The sequence below is a fragment of the Cupressus sempervirens genome, chromosome 5 (genome assembly GCF_028749045.1).
Source record: "Cupressus sempervirens isolate cs-2001-9-10 chromosome 5, ASM2874904v1, whole genome shotgun sequence".
In the NCBI taxonomy this organism is placed as follows: domain Eukaryota; kingdom Viridiplantae; phylum Streptophyta; class Pinopsida; order Cupressales; family Cupressaceae; genus Cupressus; species Cupressus sempervirens.
The window spans coordinates 226214179-226231745 of record NC_143122.1 but is presented as its reverse complement, the minus strand read 5'-3'; the positions used below and the strand labels follow the sequence as shown (position 1 = coordinate 226231745).

Below are 17567 nucleotides of genomic sequence, written 5' to 3'. Positions count from 1 at the left end.
CCACAACTTTGGCCCTGAGTTCATTAAAAAAAATCCCAATAGAATATATGCAGAGTGAGAAAGAAGAAGTTATTATTATTATTAATCATGTTGGAAACCTATAAAAGTGGTCATTGAAAAGACAGAATTCGATCATAATGCTGTGATAAGAAAGAAAGTTAAGTGGATTTGACAAACTTCATTATCTTTGACAAGAAAAAAAGTCAAGGCTTGATATAATAGACATCTTATCACATTGAAATTTCAGTAACTTCAAGTTGAGAATAACAATGGCATTCATTAAATACCCAGCAAAACAAAGCAATTACTCGCACTGTCCAACTGAAATGTCTGGTCACGACCCCAACGTTATCGATTAGATTAGTGAGCTCGCTAATCCCAACCGGTAATATTTGCATAAAATCTATTTAATAGATTTTGGATATGAAATTCAATTTAGAAATCCCTCGTGAAACCCAAGCTCTATATTTCTGCTTGACAAATACATATATTTTTTCTTCGTATGTATGGAGCATGTTATATATTTAAAAATATAAGCTCCCTCTAAGTATGGAGCTCCAAAGAAACTCTTATTTTATTTAATCTTTTTTAACGATTTCGGTGTAAATGGGTTTAATTATTTCTGTGTACTTATTTAAACGACGTAGGTACCCCAACTTAGAAAGAAGGCTGTTCGTAAAAACTATTCTGAAAGAATATATGCAGTTTGAAAAAGAATACAGCAAACAAGTAATTGGCGGACATAAGTTGCTTATGGAGAAGACAAGATTCTATGATTTGACTAAATTCTTCTTTATCTCCTGATATATTATATCAGCTCACAGTTCAAATAGCTCTTCAAAGTGAGAATAAATGCTGCATTGATTAATTCATTAATTTTTCTTATTGTTTTCTAAATCGAACAACATTCTGCACGCCTCTATAAATCCCTCCGATCAATTCGTTACTCTCATCTTCCGTGTCTGTGAACGTCCATCCAATATCGATAAGATTAAAGACTGGTAATGTTAGCACAAAACTTAATTTCCATTTAAACTCTAAATTTCAGTTTACATGTTTTTTCTTGTCTTGTTTTGTTATTATTTATTGCCATTATCTATTAAGTTTCTCGCATACACTTACTCTTCTCCGTTTCAATTTAGAACTTCAATAAATACTCTCAATCTGCGCTGCTATTTAGTTCTCAATGGTTTCTGAAGGATTTCTATTGTTGAATATCTAATTGTTATAGGGGAATAACAAAATATAGGGCGAATAAAAGTAATACAATAAAATTATATTTCTGTCTTTGTTAAGGGTTAGGGTTTCACTGTTGGTGTCTTCTGTTGCTTCTTTGCAAGTTTTAAATCGGGATGGGTGGTGGGGAATCCCTACAGGCTTCCCCATCCAAAGCTTAAATAAAAGATTGCATCTTTTGCTTGTAACTTTATTCTTTGGGCTCTTTCTTGCAGGGTAAAATCCAGCAAGATGGATCGTGGAATGTCATTGATGATCTGCTCCATGATAGCTCAGCTCAGCTCAGCTCTAGAGGTTTCATCCAACGTGATCAACCTAATATTGACCAGGATAGGGGATTGGTTGACTCTCATTGGAAACTAAAGAGAAGTCTTGAAATCAGTGCGATGGGTTATTTTTATTCAGTTGGGAAATGATGTCCAGTCTATTAGGGTTCTTAGGAGGGTCATTAGACTTGTAGAAGCAATTTGTTGATCTTTCTGATGCTCTGTAAGAGAAAATCGAGGTTTGACTCTTTTGAGTACCTAGGGCCTATATACCTTCTACATGGATCTTCCTCCCTAGCTTATCGCTATAATTTGTAATATAGGTGTTTTAGGAGAGATGTGAATTCCTCTGCACCACTTCTCATAGTTGCGATGAAGTTGATATTTGTTTGGACCTATGTTAATTTTTTCATTAGATCAGTTATCCTTACTTTTGACACTTTTTATTCTAAGTTTGGTTTGTTGAAACAACCTATTGAATATGAATTGCAATCAACTTTGTAAGAAGTGCGATCATTTAAGTTCTAAATGTTGGGCATTAAAGGGATTGATAGATTAGAATGACTTGGGTGTTAAGATAGATGAAGATAACTAGAATTCGTTTTATTGTCTATGTATATCTTCTCTTGAAAAGGAATTGATCCAAAGGCCTAAAATGACTAGTTCAAAGTTATTTTTGTTCCTTGTTTGACTAAATTGCAAAATGTTTGAGTTGTGCCTTCTTTGAAGGATAATGATGTTTTGGTTGACTTGATGGTCTCAAACTCTCTCGAGTGTTCTATGGAGGTTTAAACAATTAGGAAATAGACTATCAAGAAGAGAGCCTTTGCTTGACTACTATCCTACCCAAATGGAGGTTCAAGAGAAGGTAAAAAAAATCCTCTACTATCCCTACTTAGATGGTCATTCAGGAGAAGATTACAAAAAGTAATAGGGTTTGTGACTCTATAATTTTTAATAAAATTGACTTGATAATTTCCCCTACTTAGATGGCAGATAAGGATGCTAGACAAGAAAACAAGATTTGTGATTCTCAAATAAATGAAAATATTAATAACCCTATTAAGAAAGATTATATTATGAAAATGAATAAATAAAATAGGAGCCTCCTGACTGCAATGGTTGAGCCTATTGTGAGTGATTACTATAAGGGATAGATGGGGTTCAAAGATCTCATCAATAATATGACTTTCCTTGGTTTTTCCTCCACACAACCTCAATATTATTTTTCATGATTTGTCTTACTTCATCAATTTCTTTATCACCTTACTTCTACTCCCTTAACATACACCATCAATCTGTCTATTATAGAGCCTATATGTTTACCTGACATCTTTTTGCCTCTTAATCCTAGCCCTTCACTTGAATTTCTATTTCATTTTTTCCTCTCTAGTATTTCATTAATCTCAATCATTAGATTCAAATGGGTTGGCCTTTACCTCTATTTTACTTGTCCACTTCTTGGAATGGTCAATATGTGTTACATAAGGATAGGCAATCCTTGTATATTTTATCTATCTTTATTTATCCTCTTCATTGAATGGTTTGCATATTGTCCACACTTTCTCATATATAATCATGGATTTTCACTTAGTGATTATAGATTGTGAAAATTGTCCTTCCATTGCCAATTAAGATGTGATTTTACCAATGACCCCAATTGATTACTAAGTTAGTTCTCAATCACCAATCAATGTATGATTTCTTATAGCTATTAGATAATATTTTTCTAATTATGAAATGGTTAGGTAATGGAAATTTTCTCCTTTGATCTTCTAGTTCTAGTTATCCCAACAATCTAACCATTTAGCATAGATGGAAATATCATTAATTTCTTTAGTTTCTCAAATACACTTGAGATAACTGAGTTCTAAACATTGATAGTTAGTTGATATCATCATTCTAATCTACTCCCCCTCAAACCATCCTCATACTTCTTTCTATATATGATCTTCAGTCACTTATTGTAGTCTTCACCTATGGTCTTTTCCTCTTGTCTTCTCCCCTAGTCTTTTCGTTTGGTCTTCTCCTTCTTCGACAATAGTACTAGAGGAGTAATATTTAACAACATTTCATTGCTAATTTACAATCTATTAAAGAAAACCTTATAAGTAGCCCATGTTGACTCTAAAGATGCCTCCCAAGTCTTCTTCAAATGACTCAATGCAATAACCTATTCTTGCATTTGAGACCCAAGCTCAACAATCTATCATTTGAATCTATACTTGGTAGTGTCAATACTTCTTCTTGTGTATATATGCTTTTGTGCGTAACTACCATGACAAGGGATAGAGCTGCTTTCACATCTAATATATTCACCATTCTCCTATCCTTCTCTTTTTTTTGTTGTCTTATCTTGTTCAGTGTCTTCTCCACCTCTTCACTAAATAGAGTAAGTGAACTTGCTAATGGAACAAGTTGACTACATAGGCTTTCCAATTCTTTCCATGCATCATCCTTCTTCTTCTAAAAATAGCTTACAATTCCCAAACTATTTGATATTTTAGTAATGGTGTTCCCTACCTCTGTAAGGATTATTTTGATCTCCTTTACCAAATTTGCCAAAAAAATTTACTTCAGTAAAATTCTCTACCATTTAATGTGTCATTTTCATCTTCAAGTTCTCTTTGATGATGTTCATGGATGTAGACTACAAATCTATTTCTCATTCATAAATAGCCTTGGTCATTATGTTTAGTTGATCAATAAATGTATCATCTTGGTATTTTTCAAAAATTAGTTACTAAATTTTCTAAGATGTTTCTAGCCATTCTCAACACTTGTTTATTTCTCTTCTCCTTTTCTCTGATATCTTTCCTCTTCACTTTTTTAGAGTACTACATCATTTTTTGGGTTTTAATTTATTGACATCCATAGGTGTAGGAAAGATTTCATCTTCACCTAGATTTCCAAATTTGTCCTTAATTATAAGTTGACTAGTTACTTTTACTATACTGGATACTTGGCTCAAGAGTGAGCTTTCTTATTACTTGATATTCTTTCTCACTCTATTCATGTTTCTCCTTTTCTTGAGATTCATCAATAATTTCATCTTTCATCTTTTCTATAATTGTCTTTTCCTATACAAAAGATAACTTAGCTTGACTAGTTTTGTCAACATCTCTTGCTTCATCGATAGGTGTCTTCACATCTTGTGCTTCTAGTTCCTCTGCTTGTAGTGGCATATCTTTTATTAAAATTCTATTTATCTCTTCAATGATATAAGTATCATTTTACATTAATAGGTAATAAATATCCTTGTAGAAACTTATCTAATTTAGAATCTTTTTCCTTACATCAATTATCTCATCATCTAATGACTAGAGATCTTTGACTATTTTTCTTATATTGCAATTTATTTTACTCCAAATTTCTTCTTATGATCTTCATATAGTTTCTTTGCATCTTATGAACTTACCGCTAGTTGAGCTTCAATAAAATTTGTTTCATTGATGTCTTTACATTTTTTATGTAGAATTCCATCTTGCATTAATAATCTATCCAAATTCATCATGAGGTAGCGAATGTAGTTGAAGAGGGGTTCTACTAAATTTATGCAAATATGAAAGAATTGCTTCTTCAAATTTCTTCTTGTCTTCTAAATTTTCTAAGATGTAAATTCTCATTACTATTTCTAAGCCTCTGTATTCTTTTATATATTTGAAAAATTCTTCAATTGTTGGTGCTTTTCTATACACTTCTCTTTTGTTCAATTCTACACTATGTTGATCTGAGTATGTGCTTTCTACTTCTTCAACATTTTCTTGTCTCCTATCATGTTTCCTTTTCCTATAAATTTCCTTTGTTGCATCTCTCTTGTTCTTTTCTGATTCAACCTTTTCATCCTTAATGTCTAACTAAGTAGTCTCTCTCTTTACTCTTTGGTAGGTAGAGGGGATATTGTAAGATGGATCCTCTATCACCATCTATTTTTTCCTAGATGTTCTTGCTCCTTCACATGGTTTCTATTGGGATTAACTGGTAGACATTCTCATTGTTGAGATTGGTGTCTTTATCTCCTTGATTGTTGTTAGAAAGGTGAATCTTTCCTTGGATATATTTTAATTGGGATATTCCAAGGGTCCCTACATGTAATTTGTCCACTTGTACACATGTGGAGGACATGTCATTATTTGTCCATTATTCCACATGTAAGGACAACTCTTGTTTATTTCTTTATTTAGTTTATCCTCCTTAAGAGGATTGTGACACTTTGCACACACCTATTATGAATGTGGCATTCATAGAAATGGGAGTTACAAATGCAACTCCTCTCTCATCTCTATATAAGAGATGCTCCTCCTTCTTTCTTCATAACTACACACCACTCTAAGCAGTTGATGTTATTGTATTGAGCTACCTTTGCTCCAACACTCTCTCTCTCTCTTCTTTAGGCATTTGCCTTCATTCATAATAACTCACAAGGGGTTTTCTTTGCTTTCCCCTTATAAATCCTTGTCTCCATTGTTGAACCATCTTGGTGTATGCTCTTGGAGTTGCTTATCTCATGGTAACATTGTTTCACACTTAACTTACTTGGATTGTTTCTCATTCTTTGCTCAACATTATTCATTTCTTACATGGTATCAGAGCTTGGTTATCTAATCCTTGTTTTAAGTTTTGTGGTGAAGGTTGCCATTCATTGGAGCACACCTTATTTGGAGACGTTATTGAGAGAAGAAGATTGTGTTGTGATCTTAGCTCGTTTTAACTAATCTTGTGCATGCAAGTTTTTTTTACTAACCCTCTTTGGAAGGCTTGCCGCCAAAGGGTTTTCTTGCAAAGCTTCATTTTTTTACTAACCCTCTTTGGACGGCTTGCCGCCAAAGGGTTTTCTTATAAAGCTTCTTATTCGTTTCTAACCCTCTTTGGACGGCTTGCCGCCAAAGAGTTTTCTTAGTAGTTTTTTTTTGGTTAGTTTTGGACGGCATGCCGCCAAAACAAAACATATTACAATAGTGAAGCTTTTTATCTCTTTATTTTTCCTCTCACTTTATTTATCAAAAAAAATTTAGGAAAAATAATATATTTTACTATTTTAAAAAAATATATATTTTACTTCTTTTTGTTTTTTTTTAAACAAAAAAAACAACAAAAAATATAGTATAAAGTTTTTATATATATAAAAACAAATTAAAAAAAAAAAAACTTCTTTTATTTTTTTAAGGCGGCCGCGCCACCCGCGCGCCACCTCGTGCCTCAGCCACCCGCCGAAGGCACTGTTACATATTTCGGCCCGAGCTCGCTGCAGCATTTTCGGCCGCGCCAACAATCCCGCCGCTACGCAAACATTTGCGCCGCCGCGCCAACATCCTCGCCGACGGTTACATTCTGCCGCCGCCACCTCTGCACCTTTACCGCGCACTCTGCTTTTTTAAAACCCCCCACCACCGCCCGCGGCTCGCCGCTCCACACACGCGGCGACCACCGACCACCGCTTTCTCTTGCCACGCGGCAGCCACCACTCGCTTCCCTCAATTTTTGATTTAAATCCGTTTCCCCCTCCTTCTCTTTTCATTTTAATTAAACTTTAATTATTTTTAAATTCCACTATCACTATTAATTATAATTAAAATAATTTAAAAAAAAATCAAATATTCTTAAAAAAAAATAATAATAGTAACATAAAATATAAAATAAAAAAAACAAACAATTTTGTTCAATTCATAAAAATTTTAATTTTAAATTTTTTTTTTTTTTTCCAAATGATTTGATTCTCAAATTAAGGGCATTTTTTTTTCAAAAAAAGAAGGAAAGAATTTTTTTTAATCATGTCAACATTAATTCCAGAAATCAAACTTAATTATTCAAATTATCATTCTTGGAAAACCCATATCTCATTTATTTTTCGTTTTAAACATCTCTTTGAAATAGCCACTGACCCTTCTCTTGAGCCTGGTTCAGCAGCTACTCAAGATGAGAAAGATACCTGGAAAGCTAAAAACGAAGAAGCTTTAGGGTTAATTGGTATTTCTATTATTCCAGATTTATATGTCTTAATTGCTCACTGTTCTAAAGCTCATGATGCGTGGTCCATCTTGAAGACCAAGTATGACAGTAGCGATGAATATCGCAAAATACAATTGCAAGATCAACTCGAAGATCTCAGGTATGCAGATTTTAAAGGTATGGATGAATTCCTCTTAAAATTTGATTCTCTTAAAAGTCAAATTATGGCTTTAGGTATTCAATTAGAGGATATTCGTTTAATCCATCTTATTCTTAAAAAATGTCTTCCAAGACAGTTTCAACAGTTTATAACCAATATTCATGCACAACTTGCTATTCCTACTTTATCTTCTCAGTTAACTTATGTTATTTTCCAAACTTTATTAAGACAAGAAGAAGCTAAGCTAATCCAGTTTGGTACTCTCAAATCAACTGAACATGCATTTGTCTCTAGAAATTCAACTAATAATTCTCGTTCTAATAATCATAATTACAAGCCATCTAATTCAAATAACACTAACAATAAATTTCATCCCAAATATAATAATACCCATCACCCTAATAATACTCATAATCCTAATCAGAGGAACCATTCCAATCCCAAACCTCATTGTTCTTATTATGGCAAAGATGGTCACCTTGTTAATAATTGTTTTAAAAAACAAAATGATAAAAAACCTATGAATCATAGTACCAATCATCAAACCTCAAACCATAGAAAAGGTAATTCAACTTATTCTAATTCTCGTCAAGCTTTTACTTGTAGCTTTAATCTTTGTAAACCTCTAGAGTGGATTGTTGATAGTGGTGCATCCCAACATGTCACCTCTCATAAAGAAATTTTTGATTCCTTACAACCTGATATTGCTAACATTCCTATTCAGTTAGCTAATAATCAGACTTGTAAAGTTGAAGGACTAGGTGATGTTACTATTCCTAATGGTAAATTGCATAATGTTCTATATGTCCCTGACTTGAAAACTAATCTAATTTCTGTTTCATAGCTATGTCAGAACTATAAAGTTGAATTCTACAAAGATACATGTTATATTATAGATCCTCAAACCCTCAAAGTAATGGCTTATGCTAAAATGGATAATGACAATTTGTTTAAATTCCATGAATTTGCTAGTTCACGATATTCTTTACATACTTCTATTGATTTCAATATATGGCATGAAAGACTTGGTCATTTAAATTCTGATTATATTACTTTCATGAAAAAGCATAATATGGTTGATGGCTTGCCTAACATTATTCCTTCCAAGATTACCTGTACAGGTTGTATGAGTGGTAAGATGCATAGGGAGCCCTTTCCAAGTGGAAAATCATGGCGAGCAACTCATAAGTTGCATCTTGTCCATAGTGATCTTTTGGGTCCCATGGAGAATACCTCCATCCAAGGTTCTTGGTATGCACTTACCTTTGTTGATGATTTTTCTAGACGAACTTGGATCTATTTTTTGCATAGCAAGGATCAAGTTCTTGATATATTTATTGAATTTCAGTTATATGTGGAAAGGCAATCTGGGTATAAACTTAAAATTCTTAGAACTGATAATGGGAAAGAATATGTGAATAATGCTTTTCATTCTTATTTGAAATCATGTGGAATTAAGCACGAGCTTACTATTCCTTATACACCACAACAAAATGGTGTAGCGGAAAGAAAGCATCGGACCATTGTTGAAATGGCTCGAAGCATGTTGCATGCTAAGAATTTGCATTATAAATTTTGGGCTGAAGCCATGTTTTGTGCAACTTATATTCTTAATCGGACTCCTACCAAAGCTCTTAAAGCTATCACTCCAGAAGAGGCTTGGTCTGGTAGGAAACCAAACTTACATCATTTACGGATATTTGGTTCTACTGCTTATGTCCATACGCCTAAATAGAAAAGGCATAAATTAGATGCTAAGTCATCTCCTTATATGTTTGTTGGCTATGATGAACACACTAAGGGTTATCGAGTTTATGATTCCACTACTAACAAAGTTCAAGTTGCTAGAGATGTCTGTATTGCAGAAACTGGAGTTCATGACTGCTCTACTACAACGGATGAAGAATTCAATGGCACTAAAATTGTGCTAGTGGAGGACCAACCTCCCTCTCTTAACCCTACTCTTTCTTTTAATCAAGTACCATAGGTTATTTCTACTCCTCCATCTCATGATACTCAAATAGATACTAATGATACCATTCTTACTCATGATTCTTCCTCTAGTGATAATTCCATTACAACAAAACGTAAACCTAAATGGGCTCAAAATCTCATCAATGAAGCTAATGATTATATTTCTAAATCTGGTGGAATTAAACATAGAAGGATTAATTATTGTAATTATGCTTTGATGACTACTATTATGAATTCTAACGATCCTAAGTCTTTTGATCAAGCTAACTCTCAACCTCATTGGCAGAAAGCCATGCAAGAGGAATATGATTCGTTACTTGCTAATCACACTTGGGATTTAGTCACATTACCTCCTGGCAAAAACCTAGTTTCATGTAAATGGTTATATAAAACAAAATTGAATACTAATAATGAAATTAGTAAATTTAAAGCTAGACTAGTTGCTAGAGGCTTTTCCCAAATTGAAGGCTTAGACTATAATGAAACCTTTGCCCCTGTTGCTAAAATGCCTACTATCAAATTAGTTCTTGCTTTAGCATCTAAACTGAATTGGCCCATTCATCAAATGGATGTTAAAAGTGTTTTTTTAAATGGTGAGTTACATGAAGAAATCTATATGGCTCAACCTCCTGGATTTGTTAAGAAAGGTAGTGAAAATCTAGTTTGCAAATTGAACAAATCTATTTATGGCCTTAAACAATCACCTAGAGAATGGTATTCTCAAATTAATTCTTTCTTCATTTCTCAAGGTTTTACTAGAAGCAAAAATGATCCTAATTTGTTTATTAAACATACTACCGATGATATTATCATTGTTATTGTTTATGTAGATGATTTAATTCTCACTTCTAGTTTAGACATTTTGATTTCTGATATTAAATTCCAACTTAAACAAAAATTTCAAATGACCGACTTAGGTATCTTACATTACTTCTTAGCTATGCAATTTTTTCAAACTCCTAATGGTATCTTTGTTTCTCAAAGCAAGTATGCTTATGATCTTTTAGAAAAATTTAAGATGAATGACTCTAACCATGTTTCAATTCCATGTGAATTAGGAACTAAATTAATAAATGATATGAATACTCCTTTTGTTGATGAAACTTTGTATAGACAATTAGTAGGAAGTTTAAATTATTTAACTCTTACTAGACCTGATATTGCTTATAGTGTTGGTTTAGTGTCTCGTTTTATGTCTAAACCTCAACAAACTCATTTTAAAGTTGCTAAACGCATCTTAAGATATATTAAAGGAACTATTAATATAGGCTTATTTTATGATCCAAACTCTGAATTCATTTTACATGGCTATACTGATTCCGATCTAGGTGGAGATCCTAATGATGGGAAATCCACTTGTGGTTATGTTTTCTTTGTTGGTTCAGGTCCAATTTCTTGGAAAAGCAAAAAGGAACACTCTATTTCCCTATGCTCAACAGAAGTTGAATACAGAGGTTGTACCAATGCAGCTAAAGAAGCTTTGTGGATTCGAAGACTTCTTGATGATTTTGGTCTACTTCAACAATCACCTACACCTATACATTGTGACAATCAAAGTGCTATTGCCTTGGCAAAGAATCCAGTATATCATGCTCGCACTAAACATATTTCACTTCAACATCACTTCATTCGACAACAAGTTGAAGACAATCAAATTATTCTTCTTTATTGTAAAGGAGAAGATCAAGTGGTTGATATCTTAACCAAACCACTTTCTAAAGAGAGATTTCAGTTCCATTGTAAAAATTTGGGTTTGCAACCCGTTGAAGTAAACTCCCCAAGTAAAGCTTAAGGGGGGGTGTTAGAAAGGTGAATCTTTCCTTGGATATATTTTAATTGGGATATTCCAAGGGTCCCTACATGTAATTTGTCCACTTGTACACATGTGGAGGACATGTCATTATTTGTCCATTATTCCACATGTAAGGACAACTCTTGTTTATTTCTTTATTTAGTTTATCCTCCTTAAGAGGATTGTGACACTTTGCACACACCTATTATGAATGTGGCATTCATAGAAATGGGAGTTACAAATGCAACTCCTCTCTCATCTCTATATAAGAGATGCTCCTCCTTCTTTCTTCATAACTACACACCACTCTAAGCACTTGATGTTATTGTATTGAGCTACCTTTGCTCCAACACTCTCTCTCTCTCTCTTCTTTAGGCATTTGCCTTCATTCATAATAACTCACAAGGGGTTTTCTTTGCTTTCCCCTTATAAATCCTTGTCTCCATTGTTGAACCATCCTGGTGTATGCTCTTGGAGTTGCTTATCTCATGGTAACATTGTTTCACACTTAACTTACTTGGATTGTTTCTCGTTCCTTGCTCAACATTATTCATTTCTTACAATTGTTCTAGTAAAAATTTTGTCAACGGCTCGAACCATTTCCTCATGTTTGTCCATAGGTTTTCATAATAATATATCAGCATGAAGAATGACCTCTTTTACATTAACCTCATAACCCATTAATGGTAGCCAGTGGGTGCTAGTTTCAACTACATATAGAACACAACAATATGTGTCTCATAGAATATAAATATCATTTTTATATTTTCCTATGACACTAGAAAGAGCTCTTATAACAAGAGTATGCATGTTAGCCTAATGTATTTTTTGACCATTCAATGTTTTCTTTCCCCAGAAAATAGTTTTGGATGGAAAATAAAATATGTATGAGTAGAGATCCATACTTTACTAAATGCTTGTTCTCATTCTTTACTATTTCCATATTTTCTATAAGTTGTGTCCTCGCTGCTTCACGTAGGTCACAGAACTGATTGTTCTTCAAAGTATCGTAAGTGGTGTGTATTGCATCGTGGTACGATTTTGGTTCAATTGGATTGATGTACTCTATATGCAATCAATCTTGAAGAAAAATGTACTTCCATGTCTTCAGTGTTCTCAAATATCATGAGTCATCCATCATATTTTGATTTACTTAGATTGGTAGCCAAATGTGTTGGTATCTTTCTTCTTGTGCAATCTTTTCCTTGAGAATGGAATCTTGTCACTCTATGAATGATTATTTTTGGCAAATTGTGTTGTTGAGCTAAGAACATTGTGAAAAATAAATCACAACTAATGTTGAGTGACAATTTTTCTTGGCACCACTTGATGGCAAGTGAACTCAATACACAAAGAGCAACTCGGCACAAGTGTATGTCGAGTGAGCTCGGTAACAACTGCAGATACAAAACTTGGTCAAAGTCTAGACTAAGTGAACAATATACCAAACTGTCATTAAAACATAGAGAGCCAAAGGTTGAATCTTTCAACTATGAACTTCTCAAAATGCAAAAACTATGCAACGATGAATAGAAGAAGAAAAAAAAGGATATGAATGACTGCTTGCTTGATTCCTTTTTATTCAAATAAGATAAACCATTACAAAAATTTGGGAGCATTTGGCTTCAACCACAAAAACCCTAAAATCTTCAAATTGATACAATTTAAAACTTACAGCTCTAATGGTTGCATACAACAATGCTTGGAGCAATTACTACTCCATAGGTCAAATGAATAATAATTTATACAATGAAAAAAGATCCAAATGTGAAAAGCTTTTGTCTTCTCAACTCCTAACTTGATCTATTGATCAATTTCCTTCTTTGCTGTTCGTTTTTGCACTTCTCTACTCTACTCTCCAACAACTCTCCCAACTCTCTACTCCAACTGATCAAATGAAATCAGATTCATTCTTTTTATCTCCTGCCAAAAACATTTCCCTCTCATTTCAAATTGAAACTTACCTACCATGCATTCAAGGTTTCTAATGTCATCAGGGTGGTAGGTGGGCATTTTTCTTTAGGGGCAAACCTACTGCTTTAAATATTTCAACAATCCCCCTTTGTCCAGAGCCAAATAAAACAAGGATCACTCCTAATCAGAATCAACTACACCAAGACTCTCTCTTAGGTACACAAAAGTTCCAATGTCTAATGACTTTGTGAAAATGTCTGCTAGCTACTGCTCAGACTTGCAAAATTTCATCCTGATATCCTCATTCTCCACCAACTCTCTAATGAAGTGATATCTAATCTCTATATGTTTGCTTCTCCCATGGAAGACTAGATTCTTGGAAAATGCAATTGATGAGATGTTGTGGAAAAAGATTGTGGTTCCATCCTCTTGCCTTTCATTCAAGTCTATCAAGATTAAGAAACAATAGGTTGCTTCTTGGATGCCGATGAAGTTACACCTAATCCCATATGGAACATGTATCTAGAAGTGCTCTTCCTATCATCTAAACTTTCAGCCCAATCACTATCTGTGTAACCAACCAACTTGAAATCATTTTCTCTAGTATACATAATTTCAAATCCCTTGGTACCATTCACATACCTTAGGATCCTCTTTCCTACTTGCCAATGTGAATCCTTTGGTGTTTCCATAAATCTAGAAATCAAACTTATTGCATGCATCATGTCTGGCTGAGTTGCAGTCAAATACATCAAACTTCCAACCATACTCTTGTATAGTGTTGGATTGACACTTTTGTTGCAATCTATCTTGTTCAACTTTAGACCTACTACTATTGGTGTTGGGGTTGCTTTATTGTTCTACATTTTGAATCTCTCTAAGATCTACCTTGCATAATTTTCTTGAGAGATGAAGATGCCATCATGCATTCATTTTACTTCTATGCCTAGAAAATACTTCAAGAGACCTAGTTCTGCCATTTCAAATTCATTCTTTATTGCCTCTTTAAACTCACAAATTAGGAAATTGTCATTTCCAATGAAGATTAAGTCATCAACATACAAGAAAACAATGAACACATTACCATTTTATGCTTTGATGTTGAGAGTGAGCTCACCATCGCTTTTGCTAAAGCCATTGCTCATCAAATATGAGTCAATCCCGCTATACCATGCTCGTGGAGCTTGCTTGAGCCCATACAGAGCTCTCTTCAATCTATACACTTTGTGTTCTTCACCTGCAACTTCATAACCAAGTGGCTACTCCACATAAAAAAATTCTTTCAATACACCATTTAAGAAGGTGGACTTCACATCCATTTGATATACCTTTTATTTATGTTGGGCTGCAATTTTTGTGACAGCACACATGGTTTCCATTCTTGCAACTAGGGAATATGTCTCATCATAATCTCTACCATATTGCTACTTGTACCTCTTGACCACTAAATGTGCCTTATGCCTATCTATCTTTCCTTTAGCATTGCACTTGGTCTTGTAAACCCATTTCACTCTAATTACTTTTTTCTTGGGAGGCAAGGTAGTTAACTTCAATGTCTCATTTCTTTCACTAGCATCTATTTCCTCATCCATGGATTACACCATTTCTCTTCATTCACAACTTCCTCAAAATAAATTGGATCACTATGAGAAAATAATTCAAAATTTACACTCTCATCATAATCTTCCTCATACCTTTCATCATGGTATATCTCCCTTAGACTTTTAGTCTTTTTTCCCAATAGGGAGGTGAGAGTGGGATCTAAATTCTTAGTATTGTTACTGCTACTATTTTGCATACTAGCTCTAGTTTGTCTTGATGTGCTTAGAGATGTTACTCCACATGTTAAGGGCTACTTCCCTTTTTTCCTTTGTTTGCAATCTATATTAGTTGCTTCATCATCTTGTTGATCATCAATACCATCTTCTTCCTCTTCAATGGTAGGAACTTTACTTGAAGTACTTGAGGATTAATCTACCGAGCCATCCCATGACTAATTTTCAAGAAACTCCACATCTCTTGAAATTATGATCATCTTGTCAATTGGATCATACAATCTATAAGCCTTTGATTCTAAGTTATACCCTATGAAGATGCACTTCACACCTTTTTCATCCAACTTTTTCCTTTGTTCCTTAGGCACATGTGCATATGCTACACATTCAAACACTCTTTAAGTGCTCAAATTTCCATCTGCCTCTTGACCAAACCTCAAGAGGTATCTTGTCTCGAACTTATTTTGTAGGACACACATTGATCAAATATACTGCTATTGCTATAGCCTCTCCCCAATATTCAATTGGGACTCCCTTTGCTTTCATCATACTTCTTTCCATTTAAATAATGGTCCTATTTTTCCTCTCAGCCACTCCATTTTGCTACAAGGTATAACTAGCTATAAGCTCTTTTCTTATGCCATTTTTCCTACCAAAATTTGCAAACATATTGAAGGTATACTCCCCTCCTCTATCTGATCTAAGGACCTTAACATAGTGTCCACATTCTTTTTTGGCCAGGGCTTTAAATTCAACAAATTTATCAAATGCTTCAGATTTGTTCTTCAAAAAATACACTCATGTCCTATGACTGAAATTATCTAGGAATGTCATAAAATAGATACTCCCCCCAATCGAAGTAGTTTGCATAGGGCCTACCAAATCAAAATGTACCAATTCTAATGGTGCTCTAGCTCTTCTAGAATTTTGAAAATCAAAGGGAAGCCTATGTTGCTTACCCAAAATGCAAGCCTCACACTTCTCATAAGAATCTACTATGCTTGGCAAACCATCTACCATTCTTTTCCTGGACAACAAATTTAAACCAACAAAGCCAAGATGTCCATACCTGAGATGCCAAGGCTTGGAGGGTTCTTCAATCTTGCTCCTAAGAGCTGATTTCTAATGTACTACTATACATGCATGCTTGGGAGGTGCAACAGTGACTTGAGAAGAGAAACATGTCTCTACCTTGAATGGGAACATTTTATTCTTTTTCATTTGGACTGCTGCAAGTAATCTATTACTCCCATCATTCTCATGAATGACACACTTGTCATTTTCCATCAGTACTTTGTATCCATTTTGAATGAGTTGTCCAACATAATCTATTACTCCCATCATTCTCATGAATGACACACTTGTCATTTTCCATCAGCACTTTGTATCCATTTTGAATGAGTTATCCAACACTCATCAAATTGTGCTTCATACCCGAGGCAAAATACACATTCTATATCTCCTTCTTCTCACCTTGCTTGGTGCGGACCATGATAGATCCTTTTCCCACTATGGGAATGGTTCCATTATTTCCCATCTTAATTTCAAACTTCAAAGTCTTATAGATGAAAGAGAATAAAATTTCATTACCACTCATGTGGTTGCTACATCTGATGTCAAGGTACCATACCTCAGGGCTGCCTTCTTCATGAATGTTACACATGATGAAGGTTGTGGGATTATTTTCATTTCCCATGTTCATATCAGCCACATTAGCATTTTGATTTAACTGATCACCCTACTTCTTCCATCACTCACTTGTATAATGCCCGTACTTATGATAGTAGTAGCATTTGACATTGCTCTTGTTAGAATTTTAATTCTTCTTACCTCCTCTAGAAATATTTTGAGAGGTTCTTGTTCCCTCTTGGTTTCTTGCTTGTCCTGAGCTTTCTACACCAGTATTCCTTTGACTATTCCTTCCACAACCTCTACTTCTTGAGCCTCTATCAGAGCCATTTCTTCTTCTCCCTCTACCTCTTGAATTCTCTTGAGCCTTGAAAGACTACTCTTGAGAAGTTGTTGCTGATATATTGATCAGTGCTCATGAGTTTGAAGAGTTCCCATCAACTCATCCATGCTCAATGTGGTGAGGTCCATTGCTTCTTCTATGGTCATAAAAATATTGTCATATTTTTGAGGAAAACTCCTCAGTATCTTCTCCACAATCCTCTACTCTACATATTTTTCTCCATTTGATTTGAGTTAGTTTATAAAAGTGGAGATTCATGAGCTGAACTCTACAATAGGTTCATTTTCCCTCGTCTAAAGGTTCTCAAACTCTCTTCTAATCATCTATAGCATCACTACTCTAACCTTATTAGTCCCCTTGAAGTTCATCTCAAGGATATCCCATGCTTCCTTAGCATAATTTGCTATTGCAATCTTTGGAAAGACTATCATTGCTTCCCCAATAAGACTTAATGCCTTTGCATCCTTCCTTCTTGACTCTTTCAACTGAGTCTTTTGTGGATTTGAGAGGGCAACATACATTGTTGGGA

The 17567-nt window shown here is 34.3% G+C and overlaps 1 long non-coding RNA gene across 1 annotated transcript; it reads left to right on the top strand.

Annotated features, from left to right (window-relative positions):
* Positions 1-906: 906 nt before the first annotated feature.
* LOC149555259 (uncharacterized) lies at positions 907-1900 on the top strand. The gene is made up of 2 exons (XR_016365291.1): positions 907-1001; positions 1452-1900. It is a non-coding gene; the product is annotated as an uncharacterized LOC149555259 (long non-coding RNA).
* The last annotated feature ends 15667 nt before the right edge of the window (positions 1901-17567 follow it).